The sequence below is a fragment of the Lissotriton vulgaris genome, unplaced genomic scaffold, assembly GCF_964263255.1.
Source record: "Lissotriton vulgaris unplaced genomic scaffold, aLisVul1.2 SCAFFOLD_2394, whole genome shotgun sequence".
Lineage (NCBI taxonomy): Eukaryota > Metazoa > Chordata > Amphibia > Caudata > Salamandridae > Lissotriton > Lissotriton vulgaris.
In genome coordinates this window covers 358,257-365,000 of record NW_028248040.1, presented here as the reverse complement: position 1 = coordinate 365,000, position 6,744 = coordinate 358,257, and the positions used below count along the sequence as shown (strand labels likewise).

At 47.8% G+C, this 6,744-nt stretch overlaps 1 long non-coding RNA gene across 1 annotated transcript in view; it reads right to left on the bottom strand.

Moving 5' to 3' along the window:
- The window catches only part of LOC147664947 (uncharacterized), a 60,304-nt gene that overhangs the window by 1,030 nt on the left and 52,530 nt on the right, over positions 1–6,744 (bottom strand). The window lies entirely within an intron of this gene.

Sequence of the window (6,744 nt, the reverse complement as noted above, 5' to 3'; positions counted from 1 at the left end):
AGTCCATGCATGTGTGTGGAGTCCATGCATGTGTGTGGAGTCCATGCATGTGTGTGAAGTCCATGCATATGTGTGGAGTCTATGCATATGTGTGGAGTCCATGCATGTGTGTGGAGTCCATGCATATGTGTGGAGTCCATGCATGTGTGTGGTGTCCATGCATATGTGTGGAGTCCATGCATGTGTGTGGAGTCCATGCATATGTGTGGAGTCCATGCATATGTGTGGAGTCCATGCATGTGTGTGGAGTCCATGCATGTGTGCGGCTTATATACATGTGACTGGAGTTCATGCATGTGTGTGGAGTCCATGCATATGTGTGGAGTCCATGCATATGTGTGGAGTCCATGCATGTGTGTGGAGTCCATGCATGAGTGTGGGGTCTATGCATGTGTGTGGAGTCCATGCATATGTGTGGAGTCCATGCATATGTGTGGAGTCCATGCATGTGTGTGGAGTCCATGCATATGTGTGGAGTCCATGCATATGTGTGGAGTCCATGCATGAATGTGGAGTCCATGCATGTGTGTGGAGTCCATGCATGTGTGTGGCTTATACTGGTATAGAAAGATTATAGCTAGAGGAAGGATACTTTGTGACGACGAGAGCCGATTTTGTTTTTTAATTACATCTGTCCAGGAAATTAATTCCGGTTTATTGAAGTCAATTTTCCTATATATCCCGTGTTGAGACGTCATCGCTCACCCGCAGCTCCAGTCTTGAGCACGTTTGCGCATATCCAAAGTGGACCACTTCTGCGCATATACAAAGTTATGTAGGAGACACACTTGAAGCAAAAGTACATCATTATTGATATCCAGAATAAGCCATATTGTGCAATAGGCGGCTACCTGATGAAGGCGTGTATGCCGAAACGCGCGTTGTAGACATCTGCCGCACTGCCTGAATCAACGCTTCGTCTATCATGTGGATTTGTATATATTTATGCTGACTGTCAAAATTAATCCTTTGGAATGATTAATTTGAATCATATATGCATCCTTTATTTTTGCAATGAGAACTGAAATATGAACCATATACAAAAAAAATAAAATTAAATGTATCATGCTATTTTTTGTCATGTGTACACATTGTTGTTACAGGGTGCCCTATGAAGAGATTTATATATCATACATATAGAGAGGTATTCTCATTAATAGTTTTGGTTGACATCCTTCCTCTAGCTATAATCTTTCTATACCAGTTTATTTCCCTATGATATAGCTAGCTGTTTCTATAGGGGTCCCTTGTTTCCTAATGTGTGTGGCTTATATAAATGTGTGTGGAGTCCATGCATTTGTGTGGAGTCCATGTATATGTGTGGAGTCCACGCATGTGTGTGGAGTCCATCCAAGTTAGTGGAGTCCATGCTTATGTGTGGAGTACATGCATGTGTGTGGATTATATACATGTGAGTGGAGTGCATGCATGTGTGTGGAGTCCATGCATGTGGGTGGAGTCCATGCTTATGTGTGGAGTCCATGCATGTGTGTGGATTATATACATGTGAGTGGAGTGCATGCATGTGTGTGGAGAACATGCATGTGAATGGAGTCCATGCATGTGTGTGGAGTCCATGAATGTTTGCAGCATCCCTGCATGTGTGTGTGGACTGGAGACAACAAGGATAGACCAGATACATCCCCAGTACATGCACATGCATGTGTGTGGACTGGAGACCACAAGGATAGACCAGATACATCCCCAGTACATGCACATGCATGTGTGTGGAGTGCATGCATGTGTGTGGAGTGCATGAATGAGTGTGGAGTCCATGCATGAGTGTGGACTAGAGACCACAAGGATGGACCAGATACAGCCCTGTGGTGCATGCACATGCATGTGTGTGGAGTCATGCATGTGTGTGGATTATATACATGTGAGTGGAGTCCATGCATGTGTGTGGAGTCCATGCATGTGTGTGCAGTGCATGCATGTGTGTGGAGTCTATGCATGTGTAAGGAGTCCATGCATGTGTGTGGAGTCCATGCATATGTGTGGAGTGCATGCATGTGTGTGGAGTCCATGCATGTGTGTGGAGTCCATGCATGTGTGTGTGGACTGGAGACCACAAGGATAGACCGCATACATCCCCAGTACATGCACATGCATGTGTGTGGAGTCCATGCATGTGTGTGGAGTCCATGCATGTGAGTGGAGTCCTTGCTTGTGTGTGGAGTCCATGCACGTGTGTGGAGTCCATGCATGTGTGTGGATTATATACATGTGAGTGGAGTCCATGCATGTGTGTAGAGTCCATGCATATGTGTGGAGTGCATGCATGTGTGTGGAGTCCATGCATGTGTGTGGAGTCCATGAATGTGTGTGGAATCCATGCATGTGTGTGTGTGGACTGGAGACCACAAGGAAACCAGATGCATCCCCAGTACATGCACATGCATGTGTGTGGAGTGCATGCATGTGTGTAGAGTGCATGAATGAGTGTGGAGTCCATGCATGTGTGTGGACTAGAGACAACAAGGATAGACCAGATACAGCCCTGTGGTACATGCACATGCATGTGTGTGGAGTCCATGCATGTGTGTAGAGTCTATGCATGTGTGTGGAGTCCATGCATGAGTGTGGAGTCCATGCTTGTGTTTGGAGTCCATGCATGTGTGTGAATTATATACATGTGAGTGGAGTCCATGCATGTGTGTAGACTCCATGCATATGTGTGGAGTGCATGCTTGTGGGTGGAGTCCATGCAAGTGTTTGGAGTCCATGAATGTGTGTGGCATCCATGCATGTGTGTGTGTGGAATGGAGACTACAAGGATAAACCAGATGCATCCCCAGTACATGCATATGCATGTGTGTGGAGTCCATGCATGTGTGTGGAGTCCATGCATGTGTGTGGAGTCCATGCATGTGTGTGGAGTCCATGCATGAGTGTGGAGTCCATGCTTGTGTGTGAAGTCCATGCATGTGTGTGGATTATATACATGTGAGTGGAGTGCATGCATGTGTGTGTGGAGTCCATGCATTTGAGTGGAGTCCATGCATGTGTGTGGAGTCCATGAATGTGTGTAGCATCCCTGCATGTGTGTGTGGACTGGAGATCACAAGGATAGACTAGATACATCCCCAGTACATGTACATGCATGTGAGTGGACTGGAGACCACAAGGATAGACCAGATATATCCCCAGTACATGCGCATGCATGTGTGTGGAGTGCATGCATGTGTGTGGAGTGCATGAATGAGTGTGGAGTCCATGCATGAGTCTGGACTAGAGACCACAAGGTTGGACCAGATACAGCCCTGTGGTGCATGCACATGCATGTGTGTGGAATCCATGCATGTGTGTGGATTATATATATGTGTGTGGAGTCCATGCATATGTGTGCAGTGCATGCATGTGTGTGGAGTCCATGCATGTGTGTGGAGTCCATGCATGTGTGTGGAGTCCATGCATATGTGTGGAGTGCATGCATGTGCGTGGAGTCCATGCATGTGTGTGGAGCAATGCATGTGTTTGTGGACTGGATACCACAAGGATAGACCACATACATCCCCAGTACATGCACATGCATGTGTGTGGAGTCCATGCATGTGTGTGAAGTCCATGCATGTGAGTGGAGTCCTTGCTTGTGTGTGGAGTCCATGCCCATGTGTGGAGTCCATGCATGTGTGTGGATTATATACATGTGAGTGGAGTCCATGCATGTGTGTAGAGTCCATGCATATGTGTGGAGTGCATGCATGTGTGTGGAGTCCATGCATGTGTGTGGAGTCCATGAATGTGTGTGGCATCCATGCATGTGTGTGTGGACTTGAGACCACAAGGATAAACCAGATGCATCCCCAGTACATGCACATGCATGTGTGTGGAGTGCATGCATGTGTGTAGAGTGCATGAATGAGTGTGGAGTCCATGCATGTGTGTGGACTAGAGACCGCAAGGATAGACGAGATACAGCCCTGTGGTACATGCACATGCATGTGTGTGGAGTCCATGCATGTGTGTAGAGTCCATGCATGTGGGTGGAGTCCATGCATGAGTGTGGAGTCCATGTTTGTGTTTGGAGTCCATGCATGTGCGTGGATTATATACATGTGAGTGGAGTCCATGCATGTGTGTAGAGTCCATGCATATGTGTGGAGTGCATGCATGTGGGTGAAGTCCATGCATGTGTGTGGAGTCCATGAATGTGTGTGGCATCCATGCATGTGTGTGTGTGGAATGGAGACTACAAGGATAAACCAGATGCATCCCCAGTACATGCATATGCATGTATGTGGAGTCCATGCATGTGTGTGGAGTCCATGCATGTGTGTGGAGTCCATGCATGTGTGTGGAGTCCATGCATGAGTGTGGAGTCCATGCTTGTGTGTGGAGTCCATGCATGTGTGTGGATTATATACATGTGAGTGGAGTGCATGCATGTGTGTGTGGAGTCCATGCATTTGAGTGGAGTCCATGCATGTGTGTGGAGTCCATGAATGTGTGTAGCATCCCTGCATGTGTGCGTGGACTGGAGACCACAAGGATAGACTAGATACATCCCCAGTACATGTACATGCATGTGAGTGGACTGGAGACCACAAGGATAGACCAGATACATCCCCAGTACATGCGCATGCATGTGTGTGGAGTGCATGCATGTGTGTGGAGTGCATGAATGAGTGTGGAGTCCATGCATGAGTCTGGACTAGAGACCACAAGGTTGGACCAGATACAGCCCTGTGGTGCATGCACATGCAGGGGTGTGGAGTCCATGCATGTGTGTGGATTATATATATGTGAGTGGAGTCCATGCATGTGTGTGGAGTCCATGCATATGTGTGCAGTGCATGCATGTGTGTGGAGTCCATGCATGTGTTTGGAGTCCATGCATGTGTGTGGAGTCCATGCATATGTGTGGAGTGCATGCATGTGCGTGGAGTCCATGCATGTGTGTGGAGCAATGCATGTGTTTGTGGACTGGAGACCACAAGGATAGACCACATACATCCCCAGTACATGCACATGCATGTGTGTGGAGTCCATGCATATGTGTGAAGTCCATGCATGTGAGTGGAGTCCTTGCTTGTGTGTGGAGTCCATGCCCATGTGTGGAGTCCATGCATGTGTGTGGATTATATACATGTGAGTGGAGTCCATGCATGTGTGTAGAGTCCATGCATATGTGTGGAGTGCATGCATGTGTGTGGAGTCCATGCATGTGTGTGGAGTCCATGAATGTGTGTGGCATCCATGCATGTGTGTGTGGACTTGAGACCACAAGGATAAACCAGATGCATCCCCAGTACATGCACATGCATGTGTGTGGAGTGCATGCATGTGTGTAGAGTGCATGAATGAGTGTGGAGTCCATGCATGTGTGTGGACTAGAGACCGCAAGGATAGACGAGATACAGCCCTGTGGTACAAGCACATGCATGTGTGTGGAGTCCATGCATGTGTGTAGAGTCCATGCATGTGTGTGGAGTCCATGCATGAGTGTGGAGTCCATGTTTGTGTTTGGATTCCATGCATGTGTGTGGATTATATACATGTGAGTGGAGTCCATGCATGTGTGTAGAGTCCATGCATATGTGTGGAGTGCATGCATGTGGGTGAAGTCCATGCATGTGTGTGGAGTCCATGAATGTGTGTGGCATCCATGCATGTGTGTGTGTGGACTGGAGACTACAAGGATAAACCAGATGCATCCCCAGTACATGCACATGCATGTGTGTGGAGTGCATGCATGTGTGTAGAGTGCATGATTGAGGGTGGAGTCCATGCATGTGTGTGGACTAGAGACCGCAAGGATAGACCAGATACAGCCCTGTGGTACATGCACATGCATGTGTGTGGAGTCCATGCATGTGTGTGGAGTCCATGCATGTGTATGGAGTCCATGCATGTGTGTGGAGTCCATGCATGTGTGTGGAGTCCATGCATGAGTGTGGAGTCCATGCTTGTGTTTGGAGTCCATGCATGTGTGTGGATTATATACATGTGAGTGGAGTCCATGCATGTGTGTAGAGTCCATGCATATGTGTGGAGTGCATGCATGTGGGTGGAGTCCATGCATGTGTGTGGAGTCCATGAATGTGTGCGGCATCCATGCATGTGTGTGTGTGTGGACTGGAGACTACAAGGATAAACCAGATGCATCCCCAGTACATGCACATGCATGTGTGTGGAGTGCATACATGTGTGTAGAGTCCATGCATGTGTATGGAGTCCATGCATGTGTGTGGAGTCCATGCATGTGTGTGGAGTCCATGCATGAGTGTGGAGTCCATGCTTGTGTTTGGAGTCCATGCATGTGTGTGGATTATATACATGTGAGTGGAGTCCATGCATGTGTGTAGAGTCCATGCATATGTGTGGAGTGCATGCATGTGGGTGGAGTCCATGCATGTGTGTGGAGTCCATGAATGTGTGTGGCATCCATGCATGTGTGTGTGTGTGGACTGGAGACTACAAGGATAAACCAGATGCATCCCCAGTACATGCACATGCATGTGTGTGGAGTGCATGCATGTGTGTAGAGTGCATGAATGAGTGTGGAGTCCATGCATGTGTGTGGACTAGAGACCACAAGCATAGACCAGATACATCCCTGTGGTACATGCACATGCATGTGTGTGGAGTCTATGCATGTGTATGGAGTCCATGCATGTGTGTGGAGTCCATGCATGTGTGTGGAGTCGATGCATGAGTGTGGAGTCCATGCTTGTGTGTGGAGTCCATGCATGTGTGTGGATTATATACATGTGAGTGGAGTCCATGCATATGTGTAGATTC